This window comes from Mercenaria mercenaria, unplaced genomic scaffold (assembly GCF_021730395.1).
Source record: "Mercenaria mercenaria strain notata unplaced genomic scaffold, MADL_Memer_1 contig_2195, whole genome shotgun sequence".
In the NCBI taxonomy this organism is placed as follows: Eukaryota; Metazoa; Mollusca; class Bivalvia; order Venerida; family Veneridae; genus Mercenaria; species Mercenaria mercenaria.
The window spans coordinates 3,525-25,086 of record NW_026460237.1 but is presented as its reverse complement, the minus strand read 5'-3'; the positions used below and the strand labels follow the sequence as shown (position 1 = coordinate 25,086).

At 34.6% G+C, this 21,562-nt stretch overlaps 1 long non-coding RNA gene across 1 annotated transcript; it reads right to left on the bottom strand.

Moving 5' to 3' along the window:
- Window positions 1-1,624: 1,624 nt before the first annotated feature.
- Window positions 1,625-20,674, bottom strand: LOC128552242 (uncharacterized). Its single transcript, XR_008369021.1, has 4 exons — window positions 20,598-20,674; window positions 20,208-20,232; window positions 14,397-14,467; window positions 1,625-5,932 (listed from the first exon to the last, which is right to left on the bottom strand). It is a non-coding gene; the product is annotated as an uncharacterized LOC128552242 (long non-coding RNA).
- Window positions 20,675-21,562: the final 888 nt, after the last annotated feature.

Genomic DNA, 21,562 nt, shown 5'->3' with positions numbered 1-21,562 from the left:
GACAAGGTCAAATTAGAGTCAGATTGGCTTAATAGCCTTATAATGCTATACTACTTAGATGGCAAATGTTTTATCAAATAAAAGTTTTAAACAAGTTTATTTGTTCAAACAATGTTGTTGGAAATAAATGTTACACCAAACCTTAAATTGTGTAGTTAAGGAAAACTGTATTAGTACCAATTAGTTACGTCACATAGTATAAAGATTGTTTAAGGCATGTTAAGGCCTGTATTATATGGCAAAATTGACATGGGAATGAAAATTAACATAGAAATGAAAAATATCTGAAGTATGTTCTGCAAAATCCACAGTGTTTATAATATTAAAACATAGAAAAAACTGGAAAACCACAAGTCGCCTAATAAGACATAGACGAAAATGTTGCAAACTTGGTAAACAATTATTGAAAAATATATCATTTTTGAAACTAAATATAACATAGTTTCAATATACTTTTGCATACGTGTTATGTTAATTCATAATTCTTCATTTGAGGGATCCTTAACCAAACATAATTAAGACTAAATCACACCATCAGTTGTAGTTTGAAGTTTTATGATATATATTCTGAATGAAAACTTGTAAGCTTAACATTGCAAGATGCATGCTTATTAGATATTAACGGTCTGAAGAAATTTGATGAAATTTTGCTGCGTAATAATTCTCCCCTGCTAAGTTTTATTTATTTGAATATACAGGAAATAAAATTATTGTACATAAATCTTATCTAAAATCACTGTTCTAAATTAATGTTTTTTAATTGTCTACATAACAACGTAAAAGTCCTAATTTTTGGCAATACTGAAACTTAATATCCTGTGCATTACAACTATCTCTTTGGTGGAAACATCCGCTTCCGAATTTTTGACAATGAAAATGTCTGACATCAGCTGGTTACCCGCCTCAAAATTCTGAAATCTAGGATGAAAATTGCCTGAACCGCTTGTGGCTTACAAAATAACCTGGCGGAGGTTTTCAATCATCTTTACGTATTTTTTGTCATTTATTTCAGTCATTTTTCATTCCAATAATTTCTTGTTTATGTATGAGGGACGGGCAACCCGGGGGAAGGAGGGGTGTTCGGGACAGAAGACAGAAAAACTAGCATAAAATGTACTAATAAACGGTAACACGCAATAAAACCGAGTGATGTACGCTGTACAAAGCCACAAGATCAGTCTTTAAACTTGTCTCTTGTGTGTTATTGGGACATTATTTAATAATTAATTCAAATATATCATCATAGTATAAATATTACTTAACCACAGTCTGTTATAGCTCAAATCTTAAATATGTTATCACGGTATGAGTATGATAAGAAAATACTTGGTAGTTCGTAGTTCTGCATTGGACAGATCACATAAGAATATAATATCATAGAAAAGAAATTATTAACTACTGCCAGTTTTCAGTGTGCATTCAGATGTGTTAAGAAAATATTTCTGAAAGTTGTTACCGTTACGGTATGAATTTCAATCGAAAATTTCTCAGATTTCGTACTTCTGACCGATGCATTTATAAAATGTGTCCCATTTTGTCTGTACAATATATTTGAAGGATACTGTATACCATCAAAATACTTGTATTAGTTGTATACGTAGTATAAATGTAAACAACATTCACATAAACGATTATTTCTATTTTTATTTAGTAAGTACCACAATAAGAGAAATTAGAACAACATTTAGATATACATTCACATATATTATCTATACATTTTTCACAACAGATAGAAAAAAGAAAGCTCAAAATGTTAGGATTCACCTTGCTGGATGTCAAAGTCTTCTTTGCTGACCAAGATGGCCATAGTTATGGGTTATGTCGTTTGTCTAACATAGATTTGATCCCATTAATGCAAAAACTTGACAATGACAATGGGAAGTATTAACATTTCTTTCTATCATTTGATCTAGTGACCTACCTCCAGTCAGTTCTGAAACTAATCTAACAACATGCTGATATTTCTTCTAATATTTGACTTACACCCCAGCTCTTTGAGTACAAATTCCTCTATGGTGCATTGGTAAATGAAGAAACGTTTTTATTGCCTTAGCAAACCGGGTTGATTCCCGACTCGGACATGTTCTTTTCTTGATTTAGCATTTTAAAAAGGTATATATATTAAACAAAAGCTCATACTCTAATGTTCATAATATGAGCAAACTTCAATTTTAAAGAAAGCATCTTTTGCCAAAATCTAGTATTTAGTCAAATCTCTGTCCTAGGTTTCATGTAGACTGACAGAAAATACGGCCATTAAAAATTTTGTGTTAATGATTTAACTCCTCCTTTCTAACCCCGGTTGACCTAGTTTAATCTTGATTTAAATTTTATAGATTCAAGCATTCTCACCACGTTTCGTATATCTGGTCTCAGACAAATTATTATATAATGTGTTATATTTGCACTGTTTATATAGCGAGCAGTTCGTACCTACATTTCTGATCATAGTGAGTTGTCAGTTATCCTTGTACCGCTTGACATTGATCATTCATCACTGTCTTATTTATGCTTTATTATCAGCAGCGTTCCATCGTAATTTAATGTAGAAATCTCACCTTGTGGTAAGCAAACTATAGAAGAATCACTCAAATAAGAAATATGAGCGTTAGAAACTGCAGTTAATAGCGTTTCAACATTACAAATATAATCATATTGCTTTTATTCAGATTTTAAGGCTTAAAATCGGTGATATGTGGTACTACCATTTTTTGTTCAACAAGGAAGGGTTTTGATTACCATTTTAATGATTATAAATCATACAAAGATTTATACAGTCACTGATTTAAAATACGATTTCTAACCTCAATTATTCCGTGGCGACTGGCAAATTCTTTTCATGGTCAACATGTTACCATCTATACTATACAAAACATTTATTAACCTTTAGCCAGCTGGTGGCAAGTGATTTTGTCTTTGCGACCAGTGCAGACCAAGATCAGCCTGCACATCTCATTGGTCTGCACTGTTTGCTATTCAGTCTGTAAACCCATATGAATGATAAATGGTATGCCTAAATTGAAAGACTGACCAGTCCATTTTAGAAATTAAGCAAGCTAAGGGTTAAAACGACTAACCCACATATTGTGATTGTGATTTTTAAAATAATGATCGAAAGGAAAAATGCCGCCACTGTTTCATATATTTATATGAAACTTAATGGTTGATTAGTTTCTACTTCCCAGCATTAGAGTTTTCGCAGATTTTCTCATTCAATTTTATAAACCGTTGCAACGTTTTATTTTGTAAACATTGATATAAATATAGAACGAGACGCGACAATAATTTAAGTCATTTTAAGCACGTGGGCAGCAAATCAAAATTGCGCATACGTATGTTTTGTTTCCGTCACTATTAATAGAGCGCACACGTATCTATAGGTAGCTCACAGTATTATGTCGTTTTTAATTTAAGCAATACATATACATAAAATAAAGATATACGATGGAAATCAACAATTGGCTTGATGGAAAAGTAGGTTGAGTGGATGGATACATACTCATTTTGTAGTGATACAGTTTTGACGGATCGAACCTTGCATTCGACCAACATTTTTCTTTTTGGCATTACATACTTTGTGTATGTTTGTTCTTCTCTGGTTTCTAATTCATTGCTTTATTTCTTCTTTTCGTATGAAATCGGTAGGATCTTCACAAGGTTGATATAAAATGTATAAAACTAACACGTACAGCTTAAAAATATCACAGGATACCTTGAAAAACATAGAATCATATTAAAAGCGCAGTGTATTTAAACATAACTACGTGTCAATATTGACAAATATAAGTTAGAACTAAATTAACTAACTTGTTTTGCTTTCGTTGAATCGTATTGAAAATAAGAAATTATATACAGTTTTAAAAACAACCTTTTTACGGGTTTGGAAATCGAACTCCCAACGAAAAAGTATACTGCAAATACCGTTTCCGCTTGGCCAACGAGGAATCGCTAACTGCATCATAAACGTAGTGTACTGACTTAAATTCATTTTTAAGTTATTTTTTTCAAAACGCAACAATACTACGCGAAACCTATACTTCTGCTCTCTATTGATTATCATGTTCTCACTGTCACGTGATGTTTGAATCTCGCTGAACGGAATTCCGTTTTTTATAAACCGCGAAACCCTTATCAGAAACAGTAGATGAATGTTTCTATTTTTACCTTATTAAGAATTCAACAATTTTCAACAGAAATCGATGAAAAATAAATTGTTAGAACATCAAATATGCAACATAAAGGTGAATCTAGGAAACGTTTGATTTTATAAAATCTCACACCACAATGTGTAGTTTAGTCGCTCTAAAGAAGCAACACTACTTCAAACATATAAGTATCGACTCTGCGTTACATCAATATTCAATGTAGTAATAAAGGTCATTTAATTTCGATTTACCTAAGCTAAAAAGCAGTTAAGGTTTTGCATTTTCACACCTGAGCGGATACTATTTTACTATTTTAGCAACAGTGACCTTGACCTTAAACCTAGTAACCTCATATGAAATCTCACACTCTGTCTCTATGCAAGCTATCTATATACCAAGTTTTATTGTAATCGGTCACTCCTAACCCAAGTTTATGAGCAGAAACCCGGACGACATTCGGCAATCTAATAACCAGTTGTTCTTAAAAACCTGGCTAAAAACGAACAAAAAAGGTGAAGGGGACACAGTGAGACACCGATTAGGGACGGGCGATGGCAAAATCATCAGCTCCGTCCAGTAAATACGGGGTTCATAACCTCACTCATAGTAAAAAGGAAATTGGGATGTAAAAGAGGGCGGGGACGGGGTGAGAAATAAGAGAAGTAACCCAACCAACTTAAAAGGAAATATACATAACATAATACATGTATAAAATTTTATACGAAACGGACACAAAGCAGGTTGAAAATAGGAGCACTGTCTTGGTACGGTCAGTAACCTACACGAAGAAAACTTGGGGTTTAAAGGCATTGGGGTCAAGCCAATCCTACACTTACCATGTTTTGAACAAGTTAGACAAAACGGTTTACATAAAGTAAAATCTTTTCAATAATTTGACTTTGTAAAATCGCTTTTATACCTAGATAATTTTAAAATTGTCAGCTTTGATCTAGATCTAATAAGGACCAAGTTTCATAAGGATCAAGTAGAAAACTTGGCATCTATATTATTAACAAGGTCGTTTGTTCTAATTTAATATAAGGATCTTCATGTGAACCTAGAAAGCTGAACGAACTTAACTTTATAAAGGCAACATTCTGACATCTCTATCGTTTACTTTAGTGACCTAGTTCAATCCCATAAACCTCAATACAGAAATATTTCGAGAATCGTATTGCGAACAAAAGTCTAGTACAGTATTAAAATACAATATAAATACACTAAGCAAACAATCTACAAACTACAATTCCCAATGCTAGCATCGTCAGTGAAGTGAGTATAAGTACCAGATTAACTACTTCATTCTTCAAAGCACGCTACATTAACATAGACTCACATTTAAACTATTTTTAAAATCTGTATAAAATTCTATTAAAGCTTAAGTTGGGTAAAGCACTGTCGTATATTGATAATGTGAGAAATTATACTATATAAAGTTAAATTTATATTCTATAAAATACATGTAATAAACAATATTCTTCGATAGTTTTATGCTGCCGTCTATGAAAAGGCTCAATCTAACCGAGTCGGTCATGTTAGAAGATTACCTTATTTGTACTTTTAAAACGATAGTTTCATACGCGAATGGTTTTAATGTACAGCACAACAGAAGAATATTGTTTTAAGGCATTAAGTATTCAAATGTTTGTTGCTCAGTTAAACACATAAAGACATAATATTGAATGCCTTTTATCTAAAAATAACATATCTGCTGGAGTGTCTATTTCGTTTTTATAACTTCAGGTTTTCATAAACTTTTGTATCATCAACGTGTTGCTGTTCTTCAACTGTAAATATACAACAAACTGATAAAAATATAAGATATCGGTAAATATTGATAAAGCACAGAGTTGTTGAATATCTACACACGACATCCTCAATGTAAGAACAATAACAAACATGTGGACCACTTTATCAAAATTTATGAAAATCCCGAAAAATAATAAACAATATTGCTTTATACGATGTAAAAAAAAATAAGTAAGAAAATCAAACTGAAAGAGGTCCAGAAGGATAGTTTTGCCTACCTGCCAATTCGTATTTAATGTTGCATTGCATTATTATTGTGTATTAAGAGAAATATTCGTTGTTTGCAGGAAAGTCGAATATTCTCATTCATATAGTTTTGTACAAAATGATTCACTGATTGTTATGGCAAAAAAGATAAAAAATAAAAATACGATATTTAATAACTGTGAAAAATAAATTAGAATATATCAACAATTTCAACACTTAGGGAACGATATTCATATGTTACATTTTCATGACATTTTCGCAAATATTAAGTGGCATTTACGCCTCTAACGTACGCACGCACGCACGCATGAAAACACACACACACACGAAAGGTTCGCAGTATTTTATCAATATGAGTTCACATTATACCACGGTGGTATGTTTAAGACATGAATCTAAATTAAATTTTCTCGCGCACACGACATCTTATCTCGAGCTAACTAGAGAAGAATTACTCAAAAATTGAATATGAGCGTTAGAAACTGCAATTAAAAACATTTCAACATTACAAATTCAAACATATTGCTTTTATTCATTTTAAGGCTTATTATCGGTGATATGTGGTACAATCTATTATTATAACAACAAGTGAATGAAGTATTGCCATGTAATACAAAGTCCCCTACTGGAAGGCACCTAATTTTCTCTACTGCAGTATAACATAATACACTGATATCTACCAATGATGTATAAACAATATTGTACTACATATACAATAAGTTATAACAAATAACTTGGTTTAAAATGTGCATATATCGAAACCTACTGTTGTTTTCATATGGATTTTTTTGCCGATTATGAAAAAAATATCATATACAATGTACGTTATTTATAGTAACAACAAAGGGAAATAAATCCTAAAAATGTATATAATATAAGTCCACAAGAAACTCTTTACCAGGTAGAGATAGGTCAAAATACACCCAAAAATTGGATGTTACATGTACGTTGTACCATAGAGAAGTGGTCTCGATTTTTTCCTACAGCCAATAATAAAAAAAAAAAAGTATAATCTATTTATAATAAAAACAAAGGGACGTTATTCTAAAAACTAGGATGCCTCATGGTGGTGAACATTTGTGCCAAGTAACATCAAAATCCCTCCATGCATGAAGAAAAAATGCTCCAGAAAAAGTCATTCTTGAATTTGACATTTGACCTCTAAGTGTGACCTTGACCTTAGATCTAGGGAACTGGCTCTTAAGCATAACAATCCGTCTTATGATGGTGAACATTTGTGCCAAGTTACATCAAAATCTCTCCATGCATGAAGAAGTAATGCTCCGGACAGTTATACTTGTATCTGACCTTTGGCCTCTACGTGTGACCTAGAGCCCGGGTTTTGTTCATGACGTGTTGTCTCATCCATTTCAAACTGATATTTGAATCCTGTTTTGCATGACAAATTTATAGACCGGAGAAGAAAAAAATTCTATTGACATTTCATCTCCAAGTGTGACCTTGACCTTTAAGCTAAGGTTCTGGATTTGCGCAAGACACGTCGTCTCATCATGGGGAACATTTATGCCAAGTAATATTGTAATAACTTGATGGATGACAGAGTTCTGGACCGGACAGGAAAAAAGACTTTTGACATTTGACCTCCAGTTGTGATCTTGACCTTTGAGTTAGGTGTCCGGGTTTAGAGCATGACACGTCGTCTCATCATGGGGAACATTAGTGCCAAGTAATATTAAAATCCCTTCAAGGATGAGTTATGGACCGGATACGAAATTGCGGACGGACGGACGGACAGACGGACATAATGACGTAAAAGCGCATTCCTATAGTCCTAAAAACTGGTTTTCAGCCAGTAGGGGACTAATAAAGGGTTTTGATTACCTTTTTAAAAATTATAAATCATACAAAGCTTTATATAGTTACTGATTCTAATCTCAGTTATTCCATGGCGACTAGAAACTTTTTTTCATTGTCAACATGTTACCATCTATATTACACAAAATATTTCCTAAAGAAGCACCACTACTTCAAACATATAAGTATTGACTCTGCTTTACATCAATATTCAATGTTGCAATAAAGGTCATTTGATTTCGATTTACCAAGAACTTAGAAACGAGTTTATACAGTTTAGGTTTCGCATTGTTACACATAGATTTGAAGTCAAATAAATTGTAGAAACTTTTCTCGAGCGCATCACGTCTTAACTCGAGTACACGACATCTTATCTTGAACATTAGACATCTTATCTCGTGCACTCGAAATCTTGTCTCGTGTGCACGACATCATTTCTAGTGCCTGAAATAATCCCCCAATGGGCACCTGGGGTATCTTACACCATGACATTTTATCTCGTGCGCTCGAAATTTTATCTCGTGCGCACTTGAACTAACGACATCTTATATTGTGCACACGACATCTTATATCGCACGCTCAACATCACAACCCGAGCACACAACATTTTGTCTCGAGCGTACAACATATTTTCTCGTGCACTCGACGTCTTATCTCGTGCGCATGACATCTTTTTTCGAGCGCACGACATCTTATCTCGTCATCTCGCCCTACCAAACGTCGACAAGCCGAATGTCGCACCGTCAAATGTCGCCAACATCTGAACTTCGCCTCACCGGACGCCGCGCAGACAAACATCGTCTTTTCGCTTTCCGTAATGACATGGTATTAATTAAATTTGAAATGAAAGTAATTAAAATCTGGAAAGTAGATCCCTCGGAAGCACCGAGAACAAGGCAAACAGTGAAAATTGCAGACTCGGTTTGATTGAGTCTGTTCATGAGCAGTAATGGAAAATGCAACACTGCCCACGCCCCCTAGCACCGGCTTAAGCAGTATTCAATCTTCAAATCTAAATGAGTTGAAATCAATGATCCCGAAGGACAAGAAAATATAACAACACTGAGATGAAATCGGGGCGACTTTTTACGGCCGCCACACAACACTTAACACCCGCTGTTGTGAAGTAAATAAAATCTGGAAAGTAGATCTCTCGGAAGCACCGAGAACAAGGCAAACAGTGAAAATTGCAGACTCGGTTTGATTGAGTCTGTTCATGAGCAGTAATGGAAAATGCAACACTGCCCACGCCCCCTAGCACCGGCTTAAGCAGTATTCAATCTTCAAATCTAAATGAGTTGAAATCAATGATCCCGAAGGACAAGAAAATATAACAACACTGAGATGAAATCGGGGCGACTTTTTACGGCCGCCACACAACACTTAACACCCGCTGTTATGAAGTAAATAAAATCTGGAAAGTAGATCTCTCGGAAGCACCGAGAACAAGGCAAACAGTGAAAATTGCAGACTCGGTTTGATTGAGTCTGTTCATGAGCAGTAATGGAAAATGCAACACTGCCCACGCCCCCTAGCACCGGCTTAAGCAGTATTCAGTCTTCAAGTACGGTATAATAGTTATGATACATTTGTTAGTGACAGATGAATTGTTACCAGAGGAAGTTGCTTACTCTTACCCTCATTCCTTACCCCAACCCCAACCTTCAATCCTTCAGTGAGTCTATCAGTGTCATTTTCAGATAGAAGACAATATGCATGCGTGTGTGCATGCACCTGCCCGGTCATCCGACCGTTTAAAATACTATTTGCTTGCCTCAGTGAGTTGTATTCTTGTGAGCATGACCCTTGCCCAACCCCCTCAGTCAAGTGTGACATTGACCTTTCAGATAGATATCTTGACCTAGTTGTTCAAAACTTTAACAAGAGACTGAGCTAACAGTCGATTAACTTTTAGAGTTATACTTCAACACAAATTTTGATTAGAGAAACAAATGTACGAGTTAAGGATTATAAACACTAAAACGTCTTTACAGTAAAATTAAAACATCATACTAATGTTTTCCACCAAGAATCGAAATTTAACAAGTGGTTAGTTTAACAGTCTGTTAAAGTTTCGAACAACTGGGACCTTATGTTTGCTCGAATTCATCTCACTGAGTAAAGCATAAAGTAATTTCTAAATGTACGACAAATTCATAATCCGGACAAAAATTAACCGTAAGGACGGACGCTCACACGGACGGACGCACGCACGCACGTAGGCATATTGCCCAGTATAATAGGTTACAAGTCAAAAGTTTTTCCGCCGCCAAAAATGTATATTTAGATCAGTGATAATGAATGCCCTTTTAATGATCTCAAAAATAATTGGGGTCATCTGCAGGTCATGGCAATCTAAATATATTAAATTATATACTAAAAGATCTAATATCTATAGTTTATGCAAATTACCCACATTTTCTTAACCAGAATAACGATAATCGTGATAATCCTACATCACCACCAAATGATAAAATTCTTGTATCTAAGTCAAATTTACCACATGATTCAAGGCGAAAATTGTAGAAATAAAAATGTAAACAAAAGGAACGTGTGCATTAGGTCACGGTCATCCGAGATGGTTGTAACTTACGGTGTGTTACGAAGATGGTCGAAACGTGTCACGTGACCCAAGTTGTTTTCTTAATTTTAAAAAAGATAATAATATATATATATATATATATATATATATATATATATATATATATATATATATATATATATATATATATATATATATATATATTATCATTTGAATAAAGTATTAGTGTATCACACATCTACGAACAAAAAAAACTGTACAGGATCGAAAACCTGTCACGTGACTTCCTCAATGTCCCACACGCGTTTTTTTTTTAGCATATCAAGAAACCCACCGCCTGCTGGCGTCGGGTAATGAAAAGTTCTATACCGTGTCACTGATGGACTCATTGGTGGATTTAAGGATGGGGGAGTCGGTAAGAATAGTGGGGTGACATAAAGCAACGCTTCGTTGAAAACTGACAAATACCATAATTATTCATAACTATTACCACCTTTCATATCCAATCATATTTTTATACAATCAATTCATTCTGGAAGGCAAAAAGACAACGCTTGTTTGGGTGTCGTTTTCCGGGGCGACGTTTGTCGGGGCAACATTCGGCGGGACGAAATTTTGTGAAGCGACATTCGGCGGGGCGACCTTTCAGCGGGGCCACATTTAGTGGGGCGTCATAACACGTTCGGCGGAGTGAAATTTGGCGGGGCGCCATCACGACGTTTGTCATTGTGTCGCTGTAACAGAACGAGCTAACGAAATGGAACAAATCACCCACCAAGGCCATCATCTATATATTATTGTTATTTGTTAACAATTACTTTCATTTTTGTCGTTTTGGGAGTTGGTTTATGTTGATAGACAGATAAAAATAACACTGGATTTTTTTTAACGCCATAGGTATGCCTATGGAACGCCATAGGTATGCCGTGCTAACCTCTAAATGCTAAAATGTCGTATGCACGAAATAAGATGTCAAGCGCATGAGATAAGACGTCGTACGCTCGAGATAAGATGTCGTGCGCTCGAGATATGTCGTGCGCACGAGATAAGATGTCGAGCGCACGAGATAAGATTCTAGCGCCCGATGTAAGATGTCGTGCGCTCGTGATTAGATGTCGTGTACACAAATAAGATGTCGAGTGCACTAGATAAGATGTCGAGCACACGAAATAACATGTCGTGCGCATGATATAAGATGTCGTGCGCACGACATGAGATGTAAAGCGCTCGAGATAAGACGTCGTCGTGCGCACGAGATAATATAAGAAAAAACGAATGCATGTCCTAAAATACCAGTATATAATAGCGAATGCTGCGTGTCAAAATTGTTGTCGGTCGACTGATCAATTTGTAAGATTTAGATTTATATTTTCCTACTTGACACTTGAAAATCGTTCTGTTTTAAAATGCTCCCATTTGATTTATATAAAATCACATAGAATATCTCAATTTAAGAATGAAAACGCAATAAGCTGATACACACAATGTACACAGACATAACAAATTAAGCATGTATCTAGATTGCTTTGGAATATGTCCTTAGTTTATACACATAAAAACAAAAAAATTTATAATTCTTGAACAAGATTTACCTAAAAGATTAATTAAGTTCATCAAATTCTTTAAAAAAGAAATGGTGTGAAAAAAAGAATTAGAAAAAAAAGAACCAAGGTCATCTGTTGGATTAGATTTTGGTCATCTTAATCGAACAGCTAAGACACAACCAAATGCGCCATTGACCCAGGTATTTGAAAGCAAGTAACAAATATGTACGTGGCGAATTTCTTATCTAAAATAGAAATAGACTTGCGTCAAAAGCAAGACATATATTGATATATTAGATATTGTATCTCTTGCACCGGAATTAATTTCTCCGATATCATATCAAATGCCGGTTTTCGTAGCATTCAAGTCGTCAAACTCTTCCCTTAATCACTAATTGAGTAAATGTCATCGTTAGATTATTTCTGAAAAACGGCAAACAGCTTCTAATGGAAAAAGTCCATAGAGTTACGACATCTGCCTGCTGAAGATAATTGTTTGCTTTTATCACAGATCTTCATCAAACTTAACTTGTGGTGTCATTGTAAGGTCCTTACCAAAACTTGTTCAAATTGTGCCACTTCGCCCCTTCTTGGGGCCACTAGAGATAGAAATAGAAAAAACTCTCATGAAACGCGTGAGAGACCTTCATGAAACTTTGTCTGTAGCATTATTGTAAAGTCTTCTCCCATTTTATTTTTCAAATGATTTTGACCTGTCTCTTTAATCATCAGGGGCCGTATTCATAAAGCATCTTAAGTATAAGTTTTGATTTAAGTTTAAGATTTTACTTAAGTTTGTGGTGATTTCAACTTACGTCTAAGTAAAAACTTAAGTTCTAGTCATAAAACAGCAAAAACTTAAGATACGTAAGAAATGACTTAAGTCAGAAAATAAAATAGCGTGGTGAGTACGATTAAAGTTTTGTTTTTAGATAAAAACACTTTAAACATAATTGTGCATGTTGTATCTGTCTGAAATTAATGTTGTTTTTTTTAATGTTTACGTCCACAATAAAAAAACAAGAATTACTTATTAAGTTGTTTTACGAATAAAAAATATACTTAAGTAAAATAATTTCCTAACCTAAGTAATACTTAAGTAAATAATCAATTTCTTATACTTATACTTAAGATGCTTTATGAATACGGCCCCAGAGCTAAAGAAAATGAAATAACTTCATATCTTGAATGAATTTAATTCTAATGGCAACGTATTTTAGGTCTTCAAAGCAAAATATAGTGAATATACTAAAGCACAATACAACTTCTATCTTGGAGAAAACAGGTACGTTATGATCCAACAAATGCTAATTGTCATAAGTGTAGTGCGTAGAGCACAAGGAATATCTATATTATTATACTATGGGAAAATCCACGTCGTAGGTTTGATTCTCATACATGGCGTATAATTTTTGTTTCTTTTTTAAAGTATGTTTTCTTGTATGCAGTTGTCTTATTGAGTGTTGCATTGAACAGATCTGAATAATCACATTTGTATCAAATCTTTCAGATATCAGTTTAAGGTAAAAAGCACAAGAATGCAAATAATAGCAAACCGTTCGATTCACGGAAATAAAAGAAATATAACAAGTTTAATGAAAGTTAAAAAACTTTTATATATTCTAAAGAGACTATAAATAAACCATACCCGACCCTTCCCATCTTCACGCCCGAAATAGATCTTGAATTTGTGTATCTTTTTAAAATATTTCTTTGCAATTGAGTGCGTGTATACCCATATTCCCCTGTGGAGTGTCCTGTATAGACAGTTGCGTTCTTTGAATGTGACTTTTCCTGTTGGACTTTTGTCCTTGTTTGAAAATAGGTGTTTGATGTCAAGGGAAGTCAAATAATTCCAACACCGAGAGCAATAGGAGATGTAAAATTTCTACCGAACGGTAATCCAACGCTCTTCTAATTGAGGTAATGAAATTACTTGTAAAACGTGATGGAAAATAAACTCATATAATCATATGAATATCAATCAGGATGATCTAAAATTTCAAAGTCTTCAACATGAGTCCATAAGGCAAAGCTTGCCGAATATTTTTACTGTGGATACAAGGGTATCAAAAGTGCGGTCTAAATGCATTTGTGGGGCATTAATGAAACTGATAATGAATTAGAGATCTACAGAAAATTAAATTGAAAAAGAAAATGGCAAATCAAGCCTCGAAATCTGTCATTAAGAGTCTATTTATCAAGTCAATCTGTTTTAGAAAACATAAAAATTATTCTGATAATTTATTGCATTCAGCTACGTTTTGAAAAGCCCATTTTAACTATAGGCGATGATATAACGGATCGATAGACTCCGCATGATAAGATACAAACCTGTATTGTGGTACGTGTGTTCTGAGTGATTGTTAGGAATCTGCTTTGAAACCATCGCATTGTCGCCATCACTACAAATATATTATTTACAGATAGTTACGCTGAAGTAAAAAAACAACCCATTCATGTTTTCTACTAAAACAAAATAAGAATAGAAACAAGAGCCATAGTGCAAAATCACTGAACAAAACATGCTGGTAATATCTTTAATTTTTATTGGCACTTCACATCACTCAGAATTCTAATAAACAGTTCTGCATTTTGTTGGATTTCCATTACCTCCCTCAAACATATTCAATCAGACCGGGTCTGGTGCTGTCCTACTTTGTTGCATTCCATGCTTCCAAAAGATCTTGCAAATTCTAATAAGTATTACAACTTCAAGTGCCTTGTGGTCTCCCCGTACTTAATCAGTGTGATCACATTTTCTGACCCTTTGGGATTATGGAGTCCATTCAATATTTATGTACTAGATTTACGCTTAAGCAGGTGCTGCGGCGTTGAGGTTTTGCACTTTCCATTATCTCTCATGAACTCAGTCAGACCAGGTCTGCTGTTATTCTGCTTGGCTGCAATCTATGTTTCCAAAGGATATTCTTATAATTGTATTAACGGCACAACGATACAATTATAGGTCATATGACGGATTTTAACCTATAAATGGTAAGGGTATACCCAGGTGCTCCTCTGTGCATTATTTTATCAGGGGCGGGCACCTTGGTAGGACCATCAATCTCCCGTTAGTTAGCCTGATGGCTTCCTCATGTGATTAATTTAACGCCTCGGGAAAGTCTCGAACCCACACTGGTACGGGACAAGTGATTCAACGTCAGTGACCTTAACCACTCATCCATGGATGCCCCAAACAATTTTAGTTAAGGGAAAATATGACTTAGACGTACGCGGTAAGTGATGAAAGATTGATATAAAAATCATCAATTCCCGACACATATTAGTCACAATTGATGACTAATTTTGTGTCAGAAGTTAAATGAACGCTTTTAAATCTCCAATATAACGGTTGTAACATGAAATATTGTTTAAATATAGTGTTTTAAACAAAATACCAATAAACTGTTTTTCCAACTGTATCTCTTAAAGTTGAAATGGCGATAAAAATCCTCGTCCAGACCTTTTTAAACACACGTTATTAGACTTCGGGGACTACTTGGGTCAAGTTTTCGAGATGTTTCTCCATTGTTAATAGAATTATATCTTACATTTTATTCAATTTGTCAATAATTGTTTATAATATATTCCAGGACGTCGAAAATAAGGAAAGTCATGATAACCATTTATCGCTCGTCTGTTAAACTTGACATTGGAATCATGAATCATCGCGATAAACATTCTGTCTAAGTTTCCTGTATACAGGGTCATAAATATGGCATCTACAGTATTTACAAGCTTTTCTTTTGATTTGACGTGTTCACCTAGTTTTTGACCCCACATAACCCAGTTTCAAACCTGGCCTCATGAGATTAGGCGCATACCGAAGCATAAACCTCTATTTGGCTGAAAGGGCCAAAATAGGAAATTTCAGGAACAGTAACTCTTGAACCCATGAAATGAACCGACATCTTTTTTCTTTACTTTAGTTGTTTGCAGGTGTGGTTAAATTCGAATGAAAAAGTTCACTTCTGTCGTGTTCACAAGATTAAAATTTACAAGCTTTGACTCTATCAGAGGTCAATCAGGGACCATAACTACGTAACCTACGACTTGATCGGACGGATTTATCAAGGAATCCAATATATATTGTTGTTAAAGATATTCTGAATATGAGTTTGTTTCAAATCAAACCCTAAACGAAGTCTCTATTTGGCTGCAAAAGGCTTGCTATGGAACCTATGATTGGATCTAGCCATGTTTCGAAAGGAGCTGAGATATTATGCCAATACAAGTTGTGTGCAAGTTTGATTCAAATCGATTGCAAAATGTGGTCTCTATCGTGTTCACAAGTCAAAATAGCAAATTTTGGCCGTTTAAGGGGCCATAACTATGGAACTTATGATGGGATACGGCCAGTTTTCGAAAATAACCGAGATATTATGCCAATATAAATTGCGTGCAAGTTTGATTTAATGTGGCCTGTATCGTGTTCACAAGAAATTGTGGACGGACGGACGAAGGGCGATCACAAAAGCTTACCTTGTTAATACGTGACAGGTGAGCTAATAACACATGAAAATAAATATGCTATTATTACATGAATGTACTAGTTCTTGCATCTGTTTAGAAGAACAATATTTAGAAACAAATGTTGAATTCATCCAAGAAAGGTATAATCATAACGTAAGAAAAACAATTCTAAAAAACAAAGAACTAATATTATCATTATTATACCAGATTTACATTGCGCCCTTTTTATGATGAACACGTTCAAAAGGCGCTTCGTGTAGCGGCCGTAAAAAGTCTCCCCGTACACTCAATCAGGGCTGTTATAGTTTGATCTTCTGAGATCGTTCAGCAATACTTTTATGTCGGGTTATTGGTACCATTAGTTTATCAGCTTGAACATTTCGGCCGGGCTGGTTCCAATACTCCTGCTTTCATTGCTAAGGGTATTGTATAATCACCCCTAGGATATGGTGCCTGCTTTTTAATCTTATCTTTTGGCCGATCATGTGATATGCAGGCTCTGTAACCTCAGATCCCCTTTCTAAATTCCAGTTTTTTAATCTCGTTTAGGGCAACCCATTATTTCAATTTGGGACCATACGCCGCTTTTCATGGAATTACACGCTAGTGTATCATAGATGGTTCCATGTGCACCGCCGTATGAATACATCTGCGGATGTCTCTTAATTGATTTTTGTACTTGTAGCATGTTGAATTCTGCTCAACCCGGGGCTAGAGGGCGTGGACGGTAGCCTGCATTTCACTACCATCCAACCGAGCATGCAACATTTTTGTTTTTGTCGTGTTGAGTGACCTGCGGAGTTTCCACTTTTTCTATTACATATAGCAAACGCAGCGAAATTTATCCTCTACAAGTACAGAGACAGAGCGATATGGCCAGAGAGACAACGTGAGATAAAGCCCCCCAGAACAGATAGAGAGAAATCCTTTTACAATAAGGCTTGACCGGCTAACTTAGCCTAGCTCTTGGCAAACAGACAGTCTGGTTTTTTAAACGTGCCCGGTGTATAGCATCGATACACGCAAATCTGTCATTTCTTTGAATAACCAGTACAGGACTCTGAGTTAGGTGAGAGGCACTCAAGAGCATTTCAGAAATTCTAAATGCCTGGACCGGGTTTCGATCCCCGGACCTTTGGATTGTCAATCAAGCGTGTTACCACTAGACCACCGGCCCAACTACTTGGACCACAGGAAGATTCACGACAACACTATATATAAAATAAAATATGTAGTGATGGCATGACGGTACTGATTTTTTGTATTTGTGTTGATGAAAATCATGAGAAAAAGTGGTGAATTCATCCAAGAAATGTATAACTATAACGTATTAACAATTAAAGACTCCAGACAGTGCTAAATATATATGGGAAATAAAATATGTTTCTGATTAATAGTTGATTCTGGAAATTGCAAAGCCAAATCCTTATAAGATACATTGATTTACCCTTTTGATGCTATTTAGATAAAAATGCGGACAACCACAGATCGCCCGACATGACATAAATGAAAATGTCTATTTTTTTCAACGGTTGCTACTGTAACAAAACATAATAGAAAAAAGATAATTTCACTTCAGACTGCATGAATTTTTCAATTGAAATCATTTTCACAGGACGCTCGTGGTTTGCGCTAGAACAAAGCTGATCCTATCTCCAATTTTGAGAAGGAAACAAACTAAAAATTCTCGACACTTGTGTGACCGATACCCAAGCATCACAAAGGTCTGCTAAAGTCAATAACAAGTTGATCACAGTCATGCATCTAACGCTGCAATGACACAATGTTCTACTTTATTTTTATTTACTTGTGTACTTATTTATGATGTCTAAATTTCCACTTCTTATTTTTATGCAAATGTTTTTTGCATAGTCCAATTCAAAGAACGAAATCGCCTATAAACTCTCAACATAGAATTAGGATCACGTGCTAATGAATATACGGTAACAGCAGATGAGTATATGTACAAAATTAGATAAACAAATGAAATGATAAAAAACAAATATGAAGACAGAACACAGCAGACACCACCTTGGAACGGTCAATAGCGAAAACACCAATGAGAACTAGTTACCTGGCGTGTTACAACGTTTCTGGGAACGGATACGGTACCGTTCAGACTTGATCGTCTTTATAAAATCTATAAGAAGTATAAGATGCAGCCAAGCGAAAAAATATTGTCGGCCTTTATTATGAGTAGGTACAAAACACCATTTAGCGCCAGTTTATTATATAATAAGCAGAACTTATTATTTAGCATAAAGACATAAAGGCTTTGATTTATTTCTTATGCAACTTTCTGTTGCCATTGCATATGACAGTGTTTACATGGCGTTGATATTTTGGAAAACGGAGGGGGTAAGAGCGAGCTTAGGTGCACCATAAACAGGTTTAAAGTATCTCCATAGTGATGGCCAATTTACTCAAACTTATATTTGCATCTTTTCATAAAAAACATAGATGACTAAGCGGGAACAATAAAAGTCAATAAGTGTCATAATTATGTTTTAAATGTCTATGTGAACATATGCAAGGAAAGAGATATGCATTTTACTACCTGTAGTATACCTTTGCTTGATATTTTTCTGGCCAAAATGACAAAAGTTTGCATTTTTACGTACAGTCAAACTCAATAATTATTCAATACATGTAAAAATAATTACAGCCAATTGTAGACTGTGTTGAACAAAGTAGTATAGGGAAATAGTCTGAACTTTCACCTGGTTACTGAATTATACACAATTATCTTACACCATCAATTTATCCAATTTGTTTTATCTGTTCACACATAATTTACATGTATATAAACAGGTGATATTATAGGACATTGAAATTCACATTGTGTGCTGGTTTACCTAGCTAGCTGTGGTCAGTAATGCATGTACAAACACCATTTTAAATTAAATTTACATGGGGTTGTCTGTTTGTTTCTAATGCCATAACTGGGAATAATTTCGACAAAAAAAAATCGTAGGAGTTTTACGTATACATATTGCATTCCAAAAATAACTAAATTTTGTCAAGACTCAAACATTTTTTGACCATGATTAAAGGGAACCGGCCATTTCACGTTAATTTTAAGACATTTTTAATATGATTTGTTAACGTGCCATATGTTTTAATATCATATTCTGACTTTAGAAATATAGCAACAGTGCCATTGTTATAAATGTACTCACACGTTTCGATTCATTCATTCATAAATTGATTTTCATTTCCGTATGCCGAATCCAGGCTTTATTCTACGTTTTCCGGATTAATGAAGTTACGCAGTCACTTTCCGTTTTTCAAACGTGCAGAACTACCTTAAGGCTTAAATGTAAATTTCAAGAGAAAAATACTCGGCCTGAAAATATGAACTGATATTGAGTTGCGACTGTGGCGATGACTTAACTCCCCAGTAATGTTCTGCCACTGACTGTTCCAAGGTGGTCCCTAAGTCTGTTCCTAGCGTACGTGCGCGCGTGTGTGTGTACACACATTTTGTCATTTTAATAGTCATATTTACATACTATACCACACTTGGTGGAAATGAACATACTTATTTTTAAATAAATTCACCCGGACTGTGGGTGAGTAGCTTTAAGACTTATGTTGTGGAGATTAGGCATACCTATTAAAAACCCTTTTGTAAGCATTGACCGCAACAGGCTTAAAAGAAATCCTTACCTTCGCAGCTGAGCTGTACCATATTCTGAAACAAAAACATTTCTTTATTACGAAGAAGACATTCAAATGTAAACTGTTTTACCTTCTTGTGACAGGATCAAACTAAGCCAAGAAGCCTGAACATAAACAATCGCTTTTCAGTGCGAATGTATAAGTATATGGCATAAATAGATTATAACATAACACTTCTTATCGTGTATTCAAAATAAATGTAGAGATTGTTATGTTCCATACACAATAAAAAATGCGGTTGAGTTAAGCGTTTCTCCAAAAGCTGAAAGCAAACGCTTTCCAAGTTCTAATGCAAAATACAGATAATGAAAGATTTTTTTATCTAAAACTATAAACGAAATAAGTGAAATTTAAAAACTTGGTAACAGAAATACTTACGATTACTTTGCAGTAGGTCATATTCTGGTGTATCATTCATGTATTCTTTAACAGGCTGTAAATCCATGTATTCACTGCAAAGTTTATTATCATGATAAATAATCCTCGAAATTAAATTAACGAGCAACGAGATTGAAAATTTATCTTAAACTCTCTCACAATTTTTTAACGATTAATCGATAAACCTGAAAAGAACATTGCATGATCAATTACCAAACCTACGTAGCTTTTACTTGATATATGCAGATCCGTTTCAATACTTAGAAATATCACAAATATCCCCTTTCCACTGTTCCGATTATTTGTTTGCTACAAGTATGCACACCTAAGATTTCTTCTACTGCGACTTGTTTATGAATTGCGAAATGTTATATAGAAGAAGTGTTCCATAAGGCAACTAATCATTATTAAATAATTTCCTTGTATTGTGGCAGCTTTTAAATAGTTGGCCAGTAGTGTACTGACAAAGTAAAGCATTCCACATTTTATTTATTCAAGGACGATGAGTTATTTGCTACTTGGATATTCTTGACCACTGACTATTTTGTCTGATCTAATAAACAAATACATACTTTATAATAACAATATTAACAATATAAAACGCATTGCTCTTGCTATCTCTATATTATATGTTTGCACTCTTTTCTTGATGTATCAGTTTTTGCAAATGTTCAAACATTTTTAGAGGTTATGTTGCCATGTACATTCTGAAGTTCCATTTAAATTACCCAGGAAATGCTACTTCTAATATGTACACAATATGAACTATGGCAATTGTAAATCATAAACATTCTTACTTCGAACAGATTTACTGTTCCTTCTCTTGAGAAGGAACACTTAAAATTGGTAAATCACACTTGACTGAACAACTGACCTCGAAAGCTGTTGTAATTACAAGCTGGCCAATCAAACCCCGTGACCTTAGAAATAACCTCTTACGTTAAAATATTTTTTCCTAATTGAGG